Source organism: Xenopus laevis, chromosome 9_10L, assembly GCF_017654675.1.
Source record: "Xenopus laevis strain J_2021 chromosome 9_10L, Xenopus_laevis_v10.1, whole genome shotgun sequence".
Lineage (NCBI taxonomy): Eukaryota > Metazoa > Chordata > Amphibia > Anura > Pipidae > Xenopus > Xenopus laevis.
The window spans coordinates 111,886,835-111,912,685 of NC_054387.1; the positions used below are offsets into that span (position 1 = coordinate 111,886,835).

At 39.1% G+C, this 25,851-nt stretch overlaps 1 pseudogene; it reads left to right on the plus strand.

The window, feature by feature from the left end:
- Window positions 1–1,623: 1,623 nt before the first annotated feature.
- Window positions 1,624–25,851, plus strand: part of LOC108701896 — a 180,228-nt pseudogene continuing 156,000 nt past the window's right edge.

Sequence of the window (25,851 nt, forward strand, 5' to 3'; positions counted from 1 at the left end):
GGTTCTCAGGATAATTGTTTTTCACAAAATTGCACTGCTTCCAAGAAAACAGTAGACAGTTGCTATTAGCAACTGGGTTTCAAGTGGATTTAGAAGGAGAGGAGCTTTTCCAAATTTCAGCAGATGGATCGGAAAAACCATATAATATACACAAATAAAACTCTTCATTCCTGAAATGTCATCTTCACTAATATTTTAAATGTGAGCATATCCTTTAAGAAAAGAAAATGCTGTAAGCAACATATTTAATTTAATATTAAATTAAATATTGTTTAAAAAATAAAAAAAATACAGTTTGTGCGGAGATTAAATAACCCCCTGCGGGTGGGTGAATAATATTCAAAAGGGAAGCGAATGGAGCAAGGATTCTTAACCTTTGGGTCAGGAACCAACAATAGGTCTTCATGTTAATTAGGGTGGGTCAACATTGATCCTTCTGAATATGGTAAAATTTCCTCCTACAGTAGTCATTAAAACAGATTTCTAGGTCACAAAGCTATTTCCCTGGCTTAATTTGTGTTCCCATAGAAAAAAAGTTGAAAAGTGGCTGGTATGGAGACCAAAGGCTGCAGCTTGTAGTTCATAACAACTTGTGTATTTGACATCCGTGTTATATAAATTGCTCTAATGAAGATATTTGTGTGTATGTGGGGGGCTGTCATTTCTCCCAGATATATAAAATAACTTACAGTTACTGCCTGTGCGTGTTTATTAAATGATGAAAATACTTTTCCTTGACAAATATATTTTGCTTAAATTGCTCTTGAAAGCTGTTTCCAATTACCAAGAAGAACTTAGAGAAAAAGACTGAAAATAGATCATCTGCATAGTTCATGCTTTGAAGAAAATATGAAAACAATTTCCCATATACAAGCTTGCGAATTCTGTCATAATCAATGAAGAGATCAGGGTACAGCCATACTTCTGTTTTAGGGTGAAAGCACATACTACTAGCTTCTTATAGCTATAGTACAGGCATGGGATCTGTTATCCAGAAAGATCCAAATTTCAGAAAGGCCATCTCTCATAGACTCCATTTTATGGATATATACCCTTTTCTCTGTAATAATAAAACAGTACCTTTTACTTCATCCCAACTAACATATAATTAATCCTTATTAGAGGAAAACAATCCTATTGGGTTTATTTGATGTTTACATGATTTTCTAATAGACTTAAGGTATGAAGATCCAAATTACAGAAAGATCTGTTATCTGAAAAAAAAAAAAGTCACGAGCATTCTGGATAACAGGTCCCATACTTGTATCAGAATTTGGGGAATCTGTCCCCACTTATTGTTGCGAGACTTTTACATTCTACATTGAACTGCAATTTTTTTTTCGCAATCTAAGGTTGAAAAGTCATTTTTCTAAAATGCCACCCAGTTCACCCACGGGGTTTAGTAATAGGGGTCTTGGCCATTCACAATTATCTTTACAAAATCTGGGGCAACATAATTCTAGCAGATATGTACCACCTGCCACTGATAATGTAGTTGAGGCTTATATCAAATTAGTAACTAAGGATATTGATAAACTAAAAAGACGGATATGGCGTAACCCCTGGATGGGACACAAGGCTAATCTTAGTTTTCAAGAAAGATCCTGTATGAAGGATCTGAGAATGGATAAAAATCTGACAATTAAGCCAGCAGACAAAGTGGGAGCCCTAATAGTACAGAACACAAAAGATTATGTAGCAGAAATACAAAACCAGTTATCAGATACAGAAGTGTACAAAAAACTAAGCAATAACCCACTTACTTCCATCCAACAGTGTATTATGGATAAAGTGTATAAAGCATGCGAAGATGGCATTATAGATGAAGATCAAAGGGAATTTCTGATCAAACAAGATCCCATCACCCCTGTCTTTTACACCTTGCCAAAAATACACAAGAGCATTGAAAAACCCCCCGGGAGACCCATAGTGGCAGGTACTGAATCAGTTCTTAGTCCATTAGCTGTCTACTTAGATAAAGTCTTACAGCCCATAGTGCAAACAATGAAATCATATGTGAAAGACACAAACCATCTGTTAGACATCATAAAGGGACTGACACTTCTTGGACACAAGATTTTATTGTGCAGTTTTGATGTAACAAGTCTTTACACCTCAATTTCACATGAATCAGGTATGAAGGCCATTAGCCACTTTTTGGATATTTCACCTCACACTGAACCTGAAAAACAATTTTTACTTGATCTATTAGAAATAGTTCTACATCAGAACTACTTCCTGTTTGGGGATGATTACTATATACAGCAGCGTGGCACTGCCATGGGTAGCAATGTGGCACCCACATATGCCAATCTATATATGGCATTCATGGAAGAAAAATGTATCTATTCACACCCATTGTTTCAGGTTCATTGTTTAGTATATCTACGCTATATTGACGATATATTTATGTTATGGGATGGAGATCAAATGAGTTTACAATTATTTCATGATTACATTAATCATATGGAAGCGAATTTGAAATTCACAGGCACATCGAGCGCGGAGACATTGAATTTTCTTGATGTAAGACTAACTCGAAAAGGTGTAAAACTTGAATCAGATTTGTATAGAAAAGAAACTGATAAAAATAATCTACTCCACTATCAAAGTTTTCACCCAGTGGCCTTAAAGAAATCTTTGCCCTCTACACAGTATACAAGGGTCAAACGTATTGTTAGTGATACAGAGGTCTGTAGGACACGACTCGCACAAATGACAGAACGTTTTTCACAGAGGGGTTATCCGAATGGAATACTAGAGGAAGGTTTGAATAAAGTCAAAGATAAATACACAGGTCCCCTCCCGTTAAAACGGGACACCAATACTAAAAAAGAGGGACAACGGATGGTCTTCGTTAGTAAATATACGACAGCAAGTAGGCACGTGTCTAATATTGTCCAAAAACATTGGCATTTATTACAGAATTGTCTGACGCATATACCACAATTTAGTGAGCCACCACTTATTGCATACAAAAGGGGAAATAATATACGTGATAAACTAGTGAAAGCGGATATAGGACCTCAAAAAGAAGATAAGCAACGTTTTTTACAGAGTCCCAAATACGGTACTTTCCCATGTCTGGGTTGTACACAATGTAATTCAGTGATAAAAGGGAATCACTTTTGCCATCCGCATACTGGTAAGAAATACCCAGTAAAAAAAATGTTCACATGTGATTCAACATATGTAATATACTTATTGAAATGGCCATGTGGCTTAATTTATGTGGGAGAGACCACCCAAAAAATTAAAGATCGCATTTCAAAACATAAATCTACGATCCGTAGGGAAATAACAACATTACCGGTCCCCCAACACTTCCATCAGGCAAGACATACTGTAAGTCAACTAAAATTTCAAGTCATTGACACAGTGGGAATTCCAAGAAGGGGTGGAGATAGGTTATTACAACTAAAGCATCGCGAAATGTACTGGATACATACTTTAGACACGATATGGCCATGGGGATTAAATAGAGACTACACCCCAGCAATGTTCATTTTTAAGTAAGTGGGATTTATATACACAATGTTTTTAATGGTTGATTACTATTATACAGTGTATGCTATTTACAAAATGTTTTATCTCTTTATTTATCTCTCTCTTTTTATATCTCCTTTTTTCTTTAAGGTTATTAACTGATCTTCAATGAATACTGAGTGCTGCTTGCGTAATGTGCACAAAGATATGAGTCTCATGATTGGACTGGGTACCCAGTGCAATATAAACCGTGACAGCGTCTCAGGTAATATGAGATCAGTATTCACTATTATAAACACTTTTTAATACTGTCTATTAACAGGCTGAATACGGACTCACTTTTTTCTGTGATTGTTAACACATTAAGAGTTAATTGATGAGTAAATTTGATTAACCAATGGAATTACTGAAAGGAGGAAATTGATGTAACCACACCCTTGTGACACTATATATGTTTCCAAAGAAAGTAATCACATTAGGCTTGATAAAGGGTGCAGTACGGCCCGAAACGTTGCCTTTCTGTGTGTTTGTATATGGGCTAATAAATCACTGAAGATTTTTGCAACATTACCAGTGTGCTACTGGATTTTTTCCATCCCATTAATAACAGAGGCATTAATCAGAGATATACAGTAAGATAACAGTATTTTTGTGGTGGCAATGGTCGGACTGGAGCATTAGGGGCCCACTGGGGATGAAAAACAAGGGCCTTCCTGGCAGACCCTAGATCCCCCTCCCTACTTTAAAACCCATGCGCCAAACACGGCATTCATGCGTAAAAGATGTGCTGCGCACATGCACGCCGTGGCGGTAGTAGGGTTGCCACCTTTTCTGGAAAAAAAATACCGGCCTTCCTATGTATTTAACTTTTTTCCCTATTAATAACATTGGGATCAGCCATCATTTATACCGGCCAGGCCGGTAAAATACTAGCCAGGTGGCAACCCTAGGCGGTGGTAGTCCTTATGGGGCAGCCAGGGGAGCAGGCCTGTTATAAAACAGGGGTTCCTGGTCACTGTTCACAGTTGGCCAGGGTCAGACTGGGCGGACAGTCATTGGTAGCCGCAATTGCAACTTGCCATATAACTGACATTCCTTGTGTTACAGGTCACACAACTATTTACTTTAACTGCTTCATTACTTTATGTAATCACTATGACTAATCCTACTCGCACATATTTACAGGCTTTCCACTTTCCACAGCATTTGGTGCCCTTTATTCCTTCAACTACACCTCTAGTTCTGAAGCTAGGGGCAACTATATTTTTAATAGTAGGGTCTCTGGGATAAAACTGCCCCTTTCCATTCACAGCATGGCCGCTGTCACAAGCAAGGCACCCCCTTCCTGTCATTTAGCAATGAGCACACAGTTACCATGCCAACCAAAGTACCTCGTGAAGAGTTTAGAAAAGTTTGTGTTCTCTAGCATAGTGGGACCCAGGGGAGCAGCTGCACTTTAGCTCCTGTTAGGGGCTGCATTTAATTTCCCTGCAGACACAGCTTATTGTTTAACAATTTAAAGTGTATATGTACAGAGAGAGAGAGATTGGATCAATACAGAGGAGCAGTGAGACTGACAGGGATAATTGCAGGTGTCAAACACAAACAGACACCTCTCAGTCTGTCCCCAATATCACCAACCTCTCAGTCTGTCCCCAAGATCAGATATGGGCACTTTTTGTATAAATAATAGAAAAAATATTGCTTATTTAAAGAGAGAAATTAAATCATAAAGCGTACACTGCTATCTGCAATTAGGGTTGCCACATTTTCTGAAAAATTATACCGGCCTTCCTATATTCTTGCCATTTTTTTTCCTATTAATAACATTGGCATCAAGCATCATTTTTACCAGCCAGACCGGTAAAATACCGACCAGGTGACAACCCTATCCGCAGTGGAACCTTCCTAGACACTAAGGGGCCGATTCACTAACTTCGAGTGAAGGATTCGAAGTTAAAAAATGTAGAATTTCGAAGTTTTTTTTGGGCTACTTCCACCATCGAATGGGCTACTTCGACCTTCTACTACGACTACGACTTCGAATCGAAGGATTCAAACTAAAAATCGTACGACTATTCGACCATTCGATAGTCAAAGTACTGTCTCTTAAAAAAAAACTTCGACCCCCTAGTTCGCCATCTAAAAGCTACCTAGTTAGCCTATGAGGAAGGTCCCCATAGGCTTGGCTAACTTTTTTTGATCGAAGGATATTCCTTCGATCGTTGGATTTAAATCCTTCCAATCGTTCGATTCGAAGCATTTAATTGTTCGATCGAAGGAATTATCCTTCGATCGTTCGATCGAACTATCTGCGCTAAATCCTTCGACTTCGATATTCGAAGTCGAAGGATTTTAGTTCCTAGTCGAATATCGAGGGTTAATTAACCCTCGATATGCGACCCTTAGTGAATCGGCCCCTAAGACTCTTGAAGGTAAATTTTCTTTTCTACTCCTCTGCATCAATACCAGCAATCTGAAATGTTTGTGCTTCTCTGTTTTGCTGTTAGTATAACCTGTATGATTTTGTTATTGAACTGCTTATGCTTCCTGCACCATTTGTGTCTAAATATATATGTATATAAGTATATAGTCAGGGGCGCTGCTGCCATGAGACGAGTTGGGAAACTCCAGAGTTACCAGGGGCGGCAAAAAGCTGCTCCTGGTAAAGAGCCACATTTTCTGTCATTAAACCAGAAATTGGGCTCTTCTAGTGCAGAAAGCACAATGTGCCTCCCCTGGACCTGCTTCTGCACAAAAAAGGTAAGTGCTGGGGAGCAAAGGGGTGGCATCACTGGTCCTGCCTCAGGTGCCAACAGGCATAGAATCACCCAGTGGTGTAACTAGATGTTAGGGGGCCCCACAGCATATTAGTCTTAGGGCCCTTCAACATACAGTATTCAGAGGTTGTCCTGTTTTACCAATATATGTGAAATTGCTCATTAATTAAGGCTTCATGGGGCCCCCTATACCTTATGGACCCCCCATGCAGCCGCAGGGTCTGCTTCCTTTATAGTTATGCCCCTGGAATCACCCCTATACCTTATGGTCCCCCTGCAGCCACAGGGTTTGCTTCCTCTATAGTTATGCCCCTGGAATTGCCCCCTATACCTTATGGGCCCCCTGCAGGTGCAGGGTCTGCTTCCTCTATAATTATGCCCCTGGAATCGCCCCCTATACCTTATGGGCCCCCTTCAGGCGCAGGGTCTGCTTTCTTTATAGTTATGCCCTTGGAATCACCCCTATACCTTATGGGCCCCCTGCAGCCGCAGGGTCTGCTTCCTTTATAATTATACCCCTGGAATCGCCCCTCTACCTTATGGGCCCCCTGCAGCTGCAGGGTCTGCTTCCTCTATAGTTATGCCCCTGGAATCGCCCCTGTATATAATAGTCTGAATAGGTATACACACAAATCTGTAGGAAAAGAGTAGGCAACACATCGATTCTCAATAACCTTTGGAGATGGTGCACGTTCTACAGTGGCCACTTCCCATTGGCAAACTGTGTAGTGAAAGATTGAACAGCATCACCGCAACGTTTCAGGCCATGCGGCCTTTTATCAAGCTTGATAAAAGGCCGCATGGCCTGAAATGTTGCGGTGATGCCCACTAAAGCACAAATAAAGGCTTTTTAACTACTTGAAGAGTCGGTGGTGCTGTTCAAATATTCACTAAGTATACACACAAAACAGATGCAGCTGTCTGGGTGCTAAGAAAAACAAAGTTATAACAAAGTTATGGACAAAGTCCAGCAATCTCACAGGTTTTAATAATAAAAAAATGGTTTATTCAACATTTCAGCTCATCTTTCTATCTATATTGTATTTCACCTACTTAAATTGTTTGCAAGGATGTACAGCACAGAGTTTTACTTTGTGGCCCCAGGAGTCCCAGTCACTCACTCCCCTTTCGGTTATAGACATGGGACCTGTTATCCAGACTCAGACCTGCTCCCCCGGCTGCCCCATAAAGACCTTCTTCTGCAGCGGCAGGGCCGGAACTAGGGGTAGGCAGAAGAAGCACCTGCCTAGGGCACAACAACAGGGGTGCCAGGCACTTTACTCTAAAACCATCTTCTGCCTACCTCTAGTACCTGTTCACAGCCCTATGCTGCACTCTCCTCTCTCCCCTCCCATCAGACGTTCTCCCCGCCCATCAGACGCTCCCCTCCCATCAAAAAACTCTCCCCTCATTCCCCCATGCCAATGTGAATGTGCATGATTGTTAAATCCTAACCTATTCTGCAGTTCTTTACATCGTTCCCAGAAGCCCTTGCCCCAGTGGATTTTACATTCTAACTTCCTATCACATTCACAAACTATGGGGGGAGGGGGGAATGTTAATTAAAAACTGTTTTAAAATTATTTGTAAACGTAGTTTCAGATGAAACTATATTCCCTGGTGGTTCTGACTCCTGAAACCACAAAGGGATAAAGCAATACAGCTTCCAATTGCAATAACGTTTGTAAATATCCATGAGTCACTAAAAATGTGCACTAAAAATATGTAATAAATACATATTGGAAAGCTGTTTAGAACGATATTTTCTTTTACATGGCATCTGACAAAAGATGACAATAAAACAACAATATTGTATAGCCAAACACAGAATATACAGAATAAAGGATTTTTTAACATCCATTAAAAAGTATTCAAATGCCTTTTTTCAGACTCAGAAAGACACTGTATACAAGTGACCTTATGGGCATAAGCAATAATGCCAGGCAGCAGCTGGGTTCCCATTGACTGCACTAACCCCTTGTTCAACGACAAAGCAATTCAATAAAGGGGAACGTCACCTCAGAACCTTGTGGGACTAATGAATGTTCCTGACCTCCATTGAGAGACCATTGGCAGAATTATATCTGCCTTGGAATTCTATCTTATATAAATTCAATTACTCTCTTTATGTTCCTTTTGTAGTAGCTATTTGTTATTATTTATAATAAGATATACCACAGTGAATACTTATCTCCCTATTTGGAAACAGTTGGACAGCACTTATCGAACAGATGGGTCCACATGAATTGAAAGCTGGTCTTCACCTGATTTGTGGTGAGGTCACAAAGGCCCGGGCATGCTTTCCAGCCATATCCTAAGGAGAACTGGGGATGTATACTCCTGTACACATAATCTCCAGTGCTCTGATGCTCGCACGCAAGGCTAGGGTTGTGCTTGCATGGGTGCCGGGCTCTAAGACCCATGAGCCTAGGGGTGCCCAAGCCTGAAATCCGGGCCTGGGTCTTCATCACTTTTTTGGGCCCTTTTATTGTTGATCTCAGTTTCTGTAGGTGCAGAGCCATGCTACATGCTACAATGATGTGCGCAGCCACCCCACCTACAAATGTCTAGAAATGTTGTCCCTCTGAACATCTGAAAATCTAAAGAAATCTGTAGCAAATTACATTTACATTTATGTTCTTTGATATAATCACATCAAAATTCATGTCTTGCTTTTGTTTTTACTTTTGTGTATATGTGAATGGCCACCATATGCAATCACGGGGCCCTATGCTTTTTAGCAGTGCCTTCCACTAAGGAGCCTGGATGATTATCACATTGTCCATGCTCAGTTGTGGGCTCAACCAATGGAGTATAATATGCTCCTCTTGACCATACCTCTAATTTGCACAGACTATGCTCAGCACACCCAGATTCCTACTTAATGGTACTATTTTGGCAACAGTAGAAAGTATCAGTAAGTACCAGATACAGCGATCATTAATCAAATATCAGTTAAGAAGGGCCCATGCTAATCTGACATTAGTTTCTATGCTAATCTGCCAGCAATGCCACTTTGTCACAGACTGGATAAAGATTTTAGCTGTAAATCACGGCTAGGGCTTCTTCTTTAACTCTTATAGTTCTTAATCCAATCCAACGATGCCTTGCTGCAGAGCGGGAAAACTTTACTTCTCTGCAGTGAGTACACTTTTGTGCAAACAATAAAACACAAAACCCTTTACTAGTCAATGGGAGATGCCCCTATCCCAATTGGAAGTTATCGTGGTTTGTGCTGTGTTTAGCCCAATAATACAATAAACTCGGTTTTTCTGACAAAAACCCCCAAAAATTGTATGATTTGAGGAAAAAGTCAGGAAAAAACCCTACGATTCGGGTTTTCACTCGATTACTGATTTGAGTAATTTACGGGGTTTTTTTTATTAATAAATAAGGTCAAATCAGACATGGGAGTTTGGTTATGGCTTTTTTCAAACAAAATAATGAGATAAAATTTGATTTTAGTAAATAACCCCTTCATGTCTGCTAAGCAGCACAGGAATTATTTTCTAACTTCCACCTTAAAGCAGACAAAGGAGTTTCTGAGTAGTCCCTAAGTACTACTGGTAATATTTCTTACTGAAACTGGTACTTATTCACAGTGTATGCATGGCATGTATTAATAATCAACCGTAATGATTATAATTATTATAAAAGGGGTAGTTTACCTTTGAGTTAACTCTGACAGTTTGCAGTTGGATTCCTTTTTAATTATTTGTGGTTTTTGAGTTATTTAGCTTTCTATTCAGTACTTCTGCAGTTTGCAATTTCAGCAAGCTGGTTGCTAGCGTACATATTACCCTAGCAACCATACATTGATTTGAATAAGAGACTGGATTATGAATAGGAGAGGACCTGAATAGAAAGATGAGTAAAAAAAAGTAGCAACAATAGTACATTTGTAGTCTTACACTTACAGAGCATTTGTTTTTTAGATTGGGTCAGCAGCCCCCTATTTGAAAGTTGGAAAGAGTCAGAAGTAGAAGGCAAATAATGCAAAAATGATAGAAAATAAACAATGAAGAATTGGCCATTCTATAACATACTAAAAAATAATTTAATAATTTAAAGCCCCTTTAAGGCTATTATAGATATTGTCATTAGGGATGTAGCGAACGGCGGAAAAAATGTTCGCGAACATATTCGCGAACTTGCGACAAAACATGCGAATAGTTCGCGAACGTCGCGAACCCCATAGACTTCAATGGGAAGGCGAATTTTAAAAGCTAGAAAAGACATTTCTGGCCAGAAAAATGATTTTAAAGTTGTTTAAAGGGTGCAACGACCTGGACAGTGGCATGCCAGAGGGGGATCAAGGGCAAAAATGTATCTGAAAAATCCATTGTTGACACAGCGCTGCGTTTTGTGCTGTAAAGGGCAGAAATCACACTACGTCACTCAGGTGATGTTTCTGGACACGGAATGTGAAAAAGCTCACACAGCTAGGTGGCACTTGGTTAAAGACTGGGCAAATAATGCCTGCAAGGGCAACGTATACACTACAGCCGTTGGATACGGAATATATTATTGCTGCTTGAAAAACGTCACTCGGGTGGTGTTTCTGGAGACGGTATTATTATTGATATTTAGACAGCTAGGTGGCAGTTGTTTGAAGAACAGATGCAGATGAGAGATCAGCAGCAGGACAGACAGCTGCCCACAGCAGCTACATACAGAGCACTGCAGTAGAAGGTAGATTACTAGCCAGCAAAGCTACCTAACCTAAAATGTCCCTCAAATCCCTGCAGAGTTCTGTCCCTACAATACAGAGCAGTATCAAGTAGATTACTAGCCAGCAAAGTTACTATCAACTGTCCCTCAAATCACTAACAGCTCTCTCCCTACACTAGCTCTTCCAAGCACACACAGGCAGAATGAAAAAACGCTGCAGGGCTTCAGTTTATATATGGAAGGGGAGTGGTCCAGGGGGTGTGGGGGTGGTCCAGGAGGGAGAGCTTCCTGATTGGCTGCCATGTATCTGCTGGTCTGGGGTGAGAGGGCAAAAATAAGCGCCAGCTAAGGCGAACCCAAATTGGCGAACGTCGCGCGACGTTCGCGAACATTCGCCGAACGCGAATAGTCGATGTTCGCGCGAATTAGTTCGCGGGCGAACAGTCCGCGACATCCCTAATTGTCATGTTGATCGTCTTGTTGATAAAGTAAATCTTGTTCAAAAGTGAAGAAGAGCTGCAGCGTGTTTTCGTTATATACATGTTCTAAGAGGAGATGGAGATGTTAGATGACAAAGAGTTTTTTTTCTTTTGCCAGGCCGCATTCATTATTTGATTTCCTATAGCACATCATCTGCATTTGTGGCTATACTTGAATTGTTTTGATTTTGGACACCCATGTTCATATATAACCTAATTCTCTACTAGGGTTGCAACCTTTCCTGAAAAAATACTGCTCAGGTAGCAACCCTTTTCTCAACTTGAACAGTAATATTTTGAAGGCCTATTCCCTCTGTCAGCAAATGTTCAAAGTTTAAGGGGTTTCTTTGTATTAGCAGTCCAGTGGTCTACAAAAGATTTATTACATTACATCTTTAGTCCACAACAGCCAGCTCCACTCAACCTGCCAGGCCCTGTCCAGTCCCACCCCCCAATTACATCCTTACTCCCTTCACATACTGGCGGAAACCCCTTTGCATATCAAAGTCAGGGCTTTACAAATTGCATATTTTTTTCCTAGCTGGGTTGAATCTTTTTAGCTCTGAAAAAAAATGCAGCTTTACTTTTCCTTTAACAGAGAAGTACACTGAGACAAGTTCAGGCATATAATTGTAGAGAGGAATACTTTTGACGTAAATGTTGTTACAGATATACTGAATATTGCATTATGATTGAACATTTACTGGCAGGATCTCTTGAAAATAGCAATGATTATATTGCATTTATTACATTTTAAAATCCAGTCAATTACTGTATATTCTTAAAGTTCCTATGGCAGCACTACAAGGGTATATAATCAATGTAGTTAATTTGGCGCACACAGAAAAGGCATTAAAATTAAAATATAAATTGCTTTTTTTAAACGAGCCCCTAGCTATGTTAACGAGTATATGCATAAAGGAGCCTGCTGCAGCGAGCCTTGCCAAAATTGAAATGTCAGACGAACGAGAAAATAGCCAGCGCTATAGCAACTACAAGTTAGGGCAGAGACACACGGGCAGATTCGGGGAAATTAGTTGCCCCGGTGACAAATCTCCTCTTCTTCGTGGCGACTTATCTCCCCGAACTGCCTTTCCACCGGCTAGAATGAAAATCGCAGGCGGGATGGCACTTGGATCGCTTTGTTTTCCAGAGTCGCCCAAAGTTTCCTCGTGGGGCAACTTCAGAAAACGAAGTGCTCCGAGTCCCATCCCGCCAGCAATTTCATTCTAGCCAACGGGAAGGCAGTTTGGGGAGATTCGGGCCGACTAATCTCCCCGAATCTGACCATGTGTCCCTGCCCTTAAGGGGCATGTTTATCTGTATATCTGTAGTATATTGTACATGGAATTAACATATGCAGATTTGCAATTTGTCTTATTTATTGATTTATTTTTGCTTTTTTATCATTTGTTACTTGCACTAAATTGCCAGAGCAGATATATCATTATGTCCGACGAAAGATCATGCAGTGCAATCTCCCAACCTACCACTTACTATTCAGATTAAGTAGTAGTAAAAAGAACAAATCAGACAATGTTCTGGCCATTAATTCACAGACAGCAATCGTATGAAAGTTAAGTCTGACAGTAGTGACAGTCACCCATTAATATCGTCAGCTAGGCAATACATGGTTGGACAACTGAGCTTAATATCTCTGGTGCTCAAGTGGTAAACCTTAGGCCAATAATGTTTCATTTGGGGAGGATCTCTGGACAAGGCCTGGTTGTAGGCCTGAAATACTTTGCACATGGACAAGTTTGGTACTACTAAGTTACTTAGTGATGGTGAGGATGTTTTGGTAAAGCATTTGAGGAGGATCTCAGGAGAAGGCCTGGTTGTAGGCCTGAAGATACTTTGCCCATTGCAAGTTTGGTGCTACTAAGTTACTTAGTGATGGTGGGGATGTTTTAGTATGGCATGGATGACCCTAAGCTATTTATCGGTTTTAAACAAAGATGTGGTCACATCTGCAGTTATAGTGTGCTGTCTGCTTATGAATTATTGGATGTCTGGGCTTGACAAATTGATGTCTTCGTTGGACTGAGGAATTACCAGATGGTTATGCAGACAGGAGTTGAGCCTAGAGTGGAATCATCAAGAGGAGGGGCACTAAAAGCTTCATAATTAATAGAGCTCTATGAAATATAGAGTATTAAGAGTATAAATTGAACGTCTGTGTCTCTCAGTAGGAGGTGAGACCACAGGTGCATGCCATAGATTTAATAGCTGAAAGCCAACTCCAGTCTCTTGAAGCCCACCAGAAATTAGATATACTTACTTCAAAGGAAGATAAGAGCTAAAAGTATCAATTTATAATTCTCTAAAGTGACTCCCACTGAGTTTATTTTCTGAGTCTGCTTCCATTAGATCATACATACGTTCCAATTCCCCTTCTTTATATCTTCTACCATTTTAAAAGGCAGGTAGGATCTAATGAATTCAGACTCAGAAACCCAGCTCAGTGGGAGTTAGTCAAACAAAGTAAAGAGAGTAATGCTCTCTGTGGTAAAACATAGCCATTTGTTTTGTTTATTGAAATATTGGAAATAGACCTCTCACTTTATTTGTGAGGTCTGACTTTTGGCAGTATAAAATAGTGGAGATATGTTAAAGTAGAATTTCTTTACCTTCTTGGATGGGAGCCAACTAAAGTATTGAAGTCTGTATTCGGGCTAGTAGAAGAAAAGAGAATTTAACCTTGAGAATGTTTTTTTCTTTTAATTACTGTTGACTCTTGAAGGGGAATTTTTTTGTCCCCTCTAAACAATATGCACTGTTTTCCACAGATTTTCTCTTTCCTCACTGTGGATGCAACTAGTGATTAACTTTTTTATCTATTTCTTTCTATTTTGTGCACTGCTGGTTCTGACTCTTGAAACACAGTATAAGCCAGCTGATGAAAAGCATGTCAGTCATTGTAGGAATAGGAGTTTTGACTGTAGGGAAGCTGTCTTCTGATAGCTTGAGGATTTATTTATTTGCCGTTTTGCTCCAATACACTAATGAGCAACAGAAGAATGATATGTAGAACAAAACATTGAGAAAATTAGATTAAACCTACAGAACTAAGTTTTATAACAAAGTTTTCTAGTGTTAAGTCAATTTTGTGTGTTTTCAGACTTTGAAAAAGCAGAAATATAGTTCATTGACATAGTTTTTTTTATTAAACCACATTGCACAGTGAACACCAATTATTAAAGCATCACATAGTAATACAGTAGCCATGGTAACTGATCGTCTTATTCTTTCTAAATATTATCTCTTAAGCATGGTAATTATCTAGCTTGAGAAATATAGTATTTACTGTAAAAAAATTTTTTTTTGGAGAATCTGTGTCAGAAATGATGAGGGAACAAAACCATTATTTTTTGAACATGTCAGATCATTTGAAGGCGACATTCTGTAATATTTGATGTTCGTTTTCTGTCACAAAGACATACATTATCTGTTTCTGAAAAATTGCATTGGCTGTTTTCTGTGAACTAATGGTATGGTATCAGATGGGTAAAAAAGAGAAATATAAACATTATCACCAGAACTGATCAGTTTTCTGTCTTTCATCTTTTAGTACGATTACATTTGCCTTCCTCTTCTGCTTCTTTCCAGCTTGTAGTTTAAAGGGATTCTGCCATGGGAGAACATGTTTTTTTTAACATATCAGTTAATGGAAGACTTCTGCACTAAAATCCATTTTTCAAAAGAATAAACAGATTTTTTTAAATTTAATTTTGAAATCTGACATGGGGCTAGACATGTTGTTTTCCAGGTGCCCTCGGTCATGTGACTGGTGCTCTGATAAACTTCAGTCACTCTTTGCTGCTACATTGCAAGTTGGAGTGATATCATCGGCATCAGCAGAACAATGGGAAGGTAACCAGATAATAGCTCCCTGACACAAGATAACAGCTTCCTGGTAGATATGAGAATAGTACTTAGTATTAAAAATCCAAGTCCCATATCAGTTACACTGAGTTAGAGAAACAATAACTTATCTGAAAGCAGTTCTATTGTGACGCGCTGGCTCTTTCTGAAGGCACAGGATCAGACACTAGCTCACAATGACCTGAGATGGCTGCCTACATACCAATATTACTAAACTAAAAATACACTTGCTGGTTCAGGAATAAAATGTTATATGGTAGAGTAAATTATTTGTAATGTAAACGGTGTAATTCAGAAATAAAAACTACACCGTAAAAGTCATAGCAGAATTCCTTTAAAATGCTATCTGGTATCACCAACCCTGACTCACTCCTATTAATCTCACAGGCACTCATTGAAACCACTATGTTATTGCTAGGGCTAATTAGACCCTATAAACCAGATGCTGGAGAACAGCTGAACGCTAGTGCACTAGTGCTGGTGCTAATATTTCACAAGTGCTAGGAAATGGCAGTTTGACAAGGCATTGACAAGGCTCAAGGAACTGGATTCTCTTCAATCAACATTGAATAGGGATGTAGCGAACGTCGGAAAAAAAGTTCGCGAACATATTCGCGAACTTGCGCAAAAACGCGAGCGGTTCGCGAACGGTTCGCGAACCCCATAGACTTCAATGGGAAGGCGAACTTTAACATCTAGAAAAGACATTTCTGGCCAGAAAAATGATTTTAAAGTTGTTTAAAGGGTGCAACGACCTGGACAGTGGCATGCCAGAGGGGGATCAAGGGCAAAAATGTATCTGAAAAATCTGCCTGTGTGTGCTTGGAAGAGATAGTGTAGGGGGAGAGCTGTTAGTGATTTCAGGGACAGATGATAGTAAGTTTGCTGGCTAGTAATCTGCTTGATACTGCTCTGTATTGGAGGGACAGAAGTCTGCAGGGATTTGAGGGACATTTTAGCTTAGGTAGCTTTGCTGGCTAGTAATCTACTGTTCTCTTTAAACAACTGCCATACGTTGACCTTGTAGGCATTGTTTGCCCAGTTTTTTTGGACGCAGCCACTGAAGCACAGTTGCCATAAAAAATATGCCATATAAATGCTGAAAATAGTCATTTTTTGCCATATACGTTGAGTCAACGTATGGCAAAAATGACTATTTTCAGCATTTATATGGCATATTTTTTCTGGCCTCTGTGCTTCAGTGGCTGCGGCCAAAAAACTGGGCAAACAATGCCTACAAGGTCAATGTATACACTACTACAGCGGTGGATACGGATTACGTAAAATATATTATGGCTGCTTGAAAAAAGTCACTCCGGTGTTTTTTCTGGAGACGGTAATATTATGGATATTTAGACAGAATGGGAACAAGGTCACACAGCTCGATGGCGGGTTGAAGAAAACAGTGTGCAAATAATGCCTACAAGGCCAACGTATACACTACTACAGCGGTGGATACGGATTACGTAAAATATATGAATGCTGCTTGAAAAAAGTGACTCCGGTGTTTTTTCTGGAGACGGTAATATTATGGATATTTAGACAGAATGGGAACAAGGTCACACAGCTCGATGGCGGGTTGAAGAAAACAGTGTGCAAATAATGCCTACAAGGCCAACGTATACACTACTACAGCGGTGGATACGGATTACGTAAAATATATTATGGCTGCTTGAAAAAAGTGACTCCGGTGTTTTTTCTGGAGACGGTAATATTATGGATATTTAGACAGAATGTGAACAAGGTCACACAGCTCGATGGCGGGTTGAAGAAAACAGTGTGCAAATAATGCCTACAGGGCAAATAATGCCTAAAAGGTCAACTTATACACTACTACAGCGGTAGTAAAATAAAAAAAAGTAAAATAAAAAAAAAATGAATATTAAAAAAAAAAATTAAAGTTGGTGCTGCTGAACTACTAGGAGCAGCAGATTAGCACACCAGTCCCACTCCCCAACACTGCTAGACTAATAGCACTGGGCTCTTATAGTAGTAGTAGTAGTAGTAGTAGTAAAACAACAAAAAATAAATAAAAGCAGTCCTTACAAGGACTACTGTTATTGCAGCAGTCAGCAGATGAGATCAGAAGCAGGACAGCTGCCCACTGCAGCTACATACAGAGCACTGCAGTAGAAGGTAGATTACTAGCCAGCAAAGCTACCTAAGCTTAAATGTCCCTCAAACCCCTGCAGACTTCTGTCCCTCCAATAACAGAGCAGTATCAAAACGATTACTAGCCAGCAAACTTTCAACTGTCCCTGAAATCACTAACAGGCAGCAGCTCTCTCCCTACACTATCTCTTCAGCACACACAGGCAGAGTGAAAAAACGCTGCAGGGCTTCGGTTTTTATAGGGAAGGGGAGTGGTCCAGGGGAGAGCTTCCTGATTGGCTGCCATGTACCTGCTGGTCTGGGGTGAGAGGGCAAAAAAAAGCGCCAACAATGGCGAACCCAAAATGGCGAACGTCGCGCGACGTTCGCGAACTTCCGGCGAGCGCGAACACCCGATGTTCGCGCGAACAAGTTCGCCGGCGAACAGTTCGCGACATCTCTAACATTGAACCAGTTAGGATAACAAAAAAGCAAACTTGTTTGTTACTTCATACTTCAAAAATGTTTTATCCTGTATTTCTCCTCTTTGCACTTTCATGCTTCCTAAAACATTTTTTTCACCACCTCCAACAAATCACAAAGGTATAGAAACGTCAGCCCTTCTACTTTTCTCTCCTTTGCTCTCCACACATGAAGCATAGAAAGTACTCTGTTTTGCTGTTCGGGGTAACTTCTTTTCTTCATACAAACTTCGAACTTACAAATCCTGCTCTCACTTAGCTTATCTCTCCTTTCTATTGCTGGCAGCTGGGCCCTTACTCTATCCCAGTTATATCTCCTTCCCTTCGGTGTAAATTCTGAAATCAAAGGACTCGTATCCCTATACTCAAGAACCCAGTTAATATTTCCCGTGCTCTCTGGAATTTGTAATCCAATTGCAACAAACCCACTGCTATACATGACCATTTCATCAGCAATTCCATCAACCTACTTGCACTTACTGAAACCTGGCTTTCTTCTACTGACACTGCTTCACCTGCTGCCCTGTCCTACGGGGGCCTACACCTTACTCATACTCCCACACCTGGAAACAAAGCAGGGTGGGGTAGGATTTTTTCTCTCTCCCCGCTGTACTTTTAAAGTTCTTCCACTGTCATTTTCTTCTGTTCTTCTCTGTCATTTTCCTCATTTGAGGCTCACTGCATTAGGCTCTTTTCTGCTGTATCACTTCGCATTGCTGTGATATATTGACCTCCTGAACTAACCTCACAATTTTTTGATAACTTTGCTGCTTGGCTTCCTTATTTTCTTTCATCTGACACCCCATCTATCATATTGGTGACTTTAACCCTAACCCGACCAACTAACAGCAAAAACCAACAATCACTTCTTTTTACTACTAATACTTCTTGATCTCTCAGCTGTATTTGACACTGTGGATTAGCTCTCCTCCTCCAATCCCTCCATTTGCTTGGCCTTCATGACACAGTCCTGTCCTGGTTTTTTTTTTACCTCCCGAATCCTTCGGTGTCTCTTACAATGGAGTACCATCTTCTCCTCTCTTCTGATGTCAACCCAGAGCTCTTAAAGCTGGCCATGGATGCAAAGATCTGATCGTACGAATCGAGGATTCGATACGATTTTCAGACCGTGTGTGGAGAGTTCCGACATTTTTAGTCCGGCGGAGATCGGTCGTTTGGTCGATCGGACATGTTGAAATATTTCTGTTGGCTGGCGATAATATCTCTGCGTGTATTGCCAATCATATGATTTTCAGAGGGAGACTGTCACTAGCTTTGGTCGGACATAACTTTCATAAGATTGCTGTCAGGGGCAGAACATAACTGATCTGTTCTTTTCTACTTTATTTGATCGGAATGGTTAATGGCAAGTCGGGAGATGGGGAAGTCCGATCATTCGATGATTCGTATGATTGGATCTTTGCGTCTATGGCCAGCTTAACTCAGATCTCCTCCTGCCTGTCCGCTATCTCCACTTGAATGCCACAACGCTATCTTAAATTAAACGGAAATTGATTTCTTTCCCATAACTAACACCCGTAACATCCCAGAAGTATCTATTTAATTAACAATTCCACTAACACCCCGCCTCCCCAGGGCAGGTACCTAGGGGTTATCCTAGTTTCTGCCCTGTCCTTCAATCCTCATATCCAGTCACTTTTTAAATCATGTCACTTTCACCTACGGAAAATATCCGAAACTCTATTATTTATCACCGAAGATGCTGCCAAAATTCTTATTCACTCTCTCATCATATCACATCTAGATTGCTGTAACTCTATAACTGTAACTATTAATTGACCTTCCCCGCCAGAGAATGTCACCTCTCCAGTCCATAATGAACACTGCCTCCAGGCTTATACACCTCAGCAACTGCTCCTGCTCTAAAAATACATATTAATAATAACAAAGCTAAATAATACAGAAAACACTAAATTACATTAAGATCTGTTTCAAGTTGTTTGAGAAAACCATTGTCAACATAACACTATAAACAGATTTAAAGATGACCTTTAGATAAATTTTTTGTCAGTTTAATGAGAATGAATTTGATTGCCATAATACTTTACTCATCTCACCACGTGAGAGATGGCAAGGTAATTAAAGAATCACTTGAACGATAGAGACATAAGCAAACTGAAAATAAATGCATTTCTAGCAACTTGACTGACTTGACTCAAAATGCTCCACGCTAATCACCTAATCACTATTTGCAAGTTTCCCTGCATGTAGGCCGACAGGGTCTAATAAGAGAGAAAGCAATTCTTTGCATAATGTGTCCTTTACTAATTGCCACATAATTCTGCATGAAAATGTTGCACAGATTTGCAGGGAGAAATTCTGTCACCCTGCACTGTGGGAAAAACATCAGGATTAGGATCCTGTATTTACTCCATGTTTTCTGGAGCACTGGGGACTTAAATAATTGTCACATTTCCTGCGCAGTCAACTGCTCTGGAACAAATGTAGGTAGGAAATATATGATTGACAGCTCAGATTTTAAAATACATTTAAAACAGGTATAGATGTTTTAGCAAAAAAAAAAATTATTTAGATTTTGTGTTTAATTTGCAATGGATCTTTATTATACAGAGGTGTACTGTCCCTTTAATAACTGCTTTTAACAGCTACCGATAATGTTTAGTCTGTAGAATAACACTGCTAATGCTGCCAGTTAATAGCACTAGCACTCAGATAGGCCAGAAAGGCATTCTAATTATTTGTATATTTTAATGGCAGCTTCATTAAAAGCTTAAGGGCTCTCAAGGGCACCACAAGAGCATACCATTGAGAAATTCAAGTGGCCAGATGTCTGGCAAAAAATATGTTTCCTCCTCCTTCCTTCTTTGTTGGATATTTGTTTTATCAAAAGTGATATAAATTGCTTTTAATCCCATTCCTTGTGTGCTGTAGAACTGAATGTCTTTGTTTTTTTTTACCATTTGACGCTTTTAATAACACAGCAGTGATTTTGAATTTTGGGACTGACACTGAGGACTCTTCTGGGTAAATAATCAGGCTATGGGCAGTTTATTTTAAATCAATCGTCCCCCTTTATTTTTGATGAATCATTTTCTATATTGTACCTTCTGTGTTCTTCTAGTCTAGTTAAAATGGATTTATCTGGGAAGGGAGTTACTTTCTTTGAGGTAACCTGGCTGCTCTAACTGGGGATGACTCCATAGGTTAGACAGTAATCCCAGTTAGGAAACTTGTTTTACTAATTATTTAGGGTTTTGTTAGAGTATGCACCACCTTATGAATTTAGTATATGTGATTAGATTCACTAGGGGTGCCCTCTGGGGTTTTATGTTTCTATGTGCTGTAAAATAGTAACATACTTCATACAAATACATAATTTTAGGGGTTATTTATTGAAGGGGTTGTTCACCTTTAAATTAACTTTTAGTATGATGTAGAGAATGATATTCTGAGACAATTTGCAATTGGTTTTCATTTTTTATTATGTGTGTTTTTTGAGTTATTTAACTATTTATTCAGCAGCTCTCCAGTTTGATATTTCAGTAATCTGGTTGCTAGGGTCCAAATTACCCTAGAAACCATGCATTAATTTGAAGAAGAGACTGGAATATGAATAGGAGAGGACCTGAAAAGAAAGACGAGAAATAAAAATTAGCAATAACAATACATTTGTAGCTTTACAGAGCATTTGTTTTAGATGGGGTCAGGCAAATCATTTAAAAACTATTAAAAATAAACAATGAAGACTAATTAAAAAGTTGTTTAGAATTGGCCATTCTACAACATGCTAAAAATTAACTGAAAGGTGAACTACCCATTTAAGGTACGAGTTTTCAAGTTGGGTTAAAAAAAACTTGAATTTTTCAAGTTTCTTAAAAAAACAACAACAATTTTTCAAGATGTATATATACCTAACCCAGTAAATAGCACAAATCCGAAAATACTCCATCTAAAACCTGTCAAGGTCATGTAGAAGTCAATAGCAGAGGTCCTTAGAACAATTTGTAGTTTTTTTTCGGAAGGTTTTGCCCAAAAATGTAAAAAATTCAAGCGCACCGTGTTTATTCCCCCTGAAAACTCAATTCATTGGAGTTTTTGGGTTTCGCAACGCGAACTTGCAGAATCGAGTTTTTTTTCATTCCAGTTTTTCTTAAATATGATACCATTCATGTTGTGAGTTCATTACAGGTATAAACATTCGACCTTCGATAAATAACCCCCTCAATTATATAATTGCACAATATATGACTTTATTGTATAGCAATCATTGATTGTCGAACAATATAGTCATTTAGTGCACCATCTTGGAATTTTTGTAATTGAAGCACAACTTCCGTGTAACACCCATAATGGCTCTGATACACATATTAGATATAATATTGATTGTGTGTTTTTTAAGCCCTTTATTTTCTATTTGCTGATTAATGCCTCACATTGCCCATCAGCTTCAGCTTCTATTGTGACAGAATTCCCCCAGCAAGTGCTGATGGCAGTGCAAAAGGCCTGTGGATTGTTGATGCTTAGAATTATATCTCAAGAGTAATACTATGGCTTCCATTCTCCCATTGTGTCTGAGAGAAAGAAAGACAATGCTGGATTTGTCCCCGCGCGTTTAGTGGCCTAGAAAGATAAAGAAATATCATTTATGTCTTTAGGCATAGTCTTGCTCCAGAAATAAAAGTGATAAGTCAAATCCTACTTAATCCTTTTTTCTGAATAAATTCATTTTAATAAGGAAGAATAGGCGAAAAAGGCTACTTCTAAAATGGGGATTTCTTATAATGGAAAGCAGATCTAGGGGCAGGATTAAAAGCTGTGTAACATAGTTTATGCTCAAGTAACCTTTGGTATAAAGTGCATGGTATATTTATAAAGCTCAGTTGTAGTCTTTAATACAATGCAATGCATTATAATCCTCCAATGAGCTCATCGCTGTATTTAGAGACGCCCTTTTATAAAATGTCCCATAATGTAGGCTGAAGAAGTTTTTAAAGGGGATGCAAACTCAGAACACCTGGGTAAGGAAAAGAAAAGTGAGATGCTGCATTCAATAGCAGTAGCGAATTTCTCCCGTTTCGATTCGCCGAAGAATTCGAGAATTTCCAGCGAAATTCACAAAATGGCGAAATATTCATGATACACAAAAATTGACGCCCGCGTCAATTTTGGATGAGCGTCCGAAAAGTCGCTCACGTCAATTTCGACACAGGCGTTAAAGTCAATGGGTGTCCGAATAGTGTTAACGCGCAGCGATTTTGATGCGAGCGACTTTTCGGACGCGCGTCCAAAAATTTTTGATGCCGGCAAATTTACGCGGGAGTTTCACTAATTTATTAGTCTGCGGTGAAACATGGAAATTCGCTGCGAATTCACGCTAGGCAAATAATTTTTATTCGCCCATCACTAAATAGCAGTTATATTTACAAATAGATTTTAACATTACTAAACATTTGTTATTAAAGGGTTTGTTCACCTTCAAGTTACCTTTTAGTATTCTAAGACAATTTTTAGTTGTTTTTTATTTTTTTTCCTATTAGTGGCTTTTTATTTATTTAGCTTTCTATTGAGCAGGTCTTCAGTTTGCTCCAAATTGGTCCAAATTACCCTAGCAACCATGCATTGCTTTGAATAAGAGACTTGTTTTTGTAGATGGGGTCAGTGACCCACATTTGAAAGCTGGAAAGAGTCAGAAGAAGAGAGCAAATCATTTAAAAAAATGAAAAAACATAAATAATGAAAATCAATTGAAAAGTTGCTTATCGTACTCAAATGTTACTTTAAGGTGAACTACCCCTTTAATGTATTGTGAAAACAATTTATATTGTTAGGCAAACTTTTATTTATTTAGTTAAAGGATAGCTATACTCCAAGAATGAATACTTAACCAACAAATAGTTTATATCATATTAAGTGGACTAGTAAAGAAATTAGAATGTTGATATCTGAAAATATTGCCCTTTAACATCATTTACCAGGAGCCATCATTTCATGATATTCTCTGTGCTGCCTCAGAGATCCGCTGAAATACTGCAGCTCTAACTGTAATAGAAAGAAGTGTGGGAGTAAAACACAGAACTTCGTCCATTAATTAGCTCATGTGACCTAACATGTATGTCTGCCCTTGGTTTGTTTGTGTGCACCGTGAATTGTAGGACCCAGGGAGCAGCCCTTATTTTCTATTTAGGATTACTCAGTGGCACATATTACTAAAAAAATACATTATTATGAAAATTGTTTATTGAGAAGAAGCATTTTTATGCATATATAAGGTATTTTTACAGATGCCTGCATTGTTCAGTAGTATAGTTTTCCTTTAACACCCCCTTTCAAACGGTTATAGCTGTCTGAGCTGATCTGGAAGGATTCTGGGAGCTGTAATTCAGCAGCCACTGACAGGCCACCTTAGATTTGAGAGTAGAACAGGTACAAAATTCAACTCCAGCTTTCCTAAGTGATAGAAAATATGCCACAATTAATAATTCATTATTATTTAACTGATGTTTTTTTTTTACACGGAGAACCAAAATGGAAAGCTACCATCCTTCCTGCAAAACCATGGAGAAAAGAAGCTGAAATGTGCTTTCATTATTAATGCACTGCAGGCGTTCTGGCTGTGATGGGCCCTAACAGTTCTGCTGTCAAGAGATTATCGTTTTTTAAGGCTCTGCTCTTGAGAAGCAATTCTGAAGGGAGGTAATTCAAGGTAAAGTTAGAGATCAGTAACAAGTGAAAGAAAAGTAAAGCATTAGCCTGTCAGGGCAGGAGATAGACAGGAGATAGACAGGAGATAGACACACTGGGGCTTGTTATGAATGGAGCTCAGAGATGCATTTTCTGGTGCACACAGTTCTCCACCGCTATTAGGGCCTTATTTATCAAAAAAAACTAATTTATCTCATTATTTTCTGAAATATACTCCGACAAAATCCGCACGGGTTACTTCCCGTTATTTATCAATACATTTTCCCCAAAAATTCCAGTTCGGGAAAAAAACTAAAAAAAAATTGTGAAAATCGTCTAAATGTATGAGTTCCTTGGATTATCCGCCAAAAATCTGATTTTTTTCAGATTTTTGCCCGAAAACCATGAAATCTTCTCATTTTTGCACAAATCCCAGTGCAGATCTTTGGGACTTTTTCCATTGGCTTATATACAACCTTGGCAGGTCTGAGATGCCCGATTTTCAGATTCTGACTTTTTCCATCCTCGGGGTATAATAAATCCCAAAAAATTCAAGTTATTTTTTTTCACTAAAATAAAATCACATTTTTTGAGTTTTTGGCATTTGGACTTTAATAAATAACCCCCTTAATGTAACACACTATCATATGACAGTGTTGTCCAACTCCTGTGGTACAGAGGGTCAGAATTTTTTCTGGTCTGTGTGGTGGAGGGAAGCCAGTGATGGAAGCCAGTGTTGACCGCTTCCAGTTTTTAAACAACACCCAACTGTTCTGCCAGTGTTTGTAAGAGGTGTTCTACATAGACATCATCAGAATAGTGTAATCTGGTTTTGACAATCAATCTTTCTGCATTCCATGTGTCAGGTGTGCTATAAGGACATTGTCCGCAGGAGTAGAACATTCGTTATATTACCTGGATTGATATCCAAATCAAAGCTTTTCAGGTTAGGCAAATCTCTACCTCTCCTAACTTGTAAGCAAAGCAGAAGAAATCCTGGGAAGAAGCCCCAGTTGGTGAGATGTAGCCTATAGAGCATTCCATGAAAATGGATATTTTAAGAGCAATGCTGTACAGGTATGGAATCCATTATCTGGAAACCCATTAACAAGAAAGCTCAGAATTACAGAAAGGCCATCTCCCATAGACACCGTTTTATCCAAATATTCTAGATTATGGAAAAGATCCAGAAAGATCCGTTATCCGGAAAGATCCGTTATCCGCTTTCTAGAATAAGTTATTGCTTTCTAGAATAAGATCTGCTTTGCATGACAGATTGTATTCTAGAAAGGACAGATAATAAGCATTAATTTT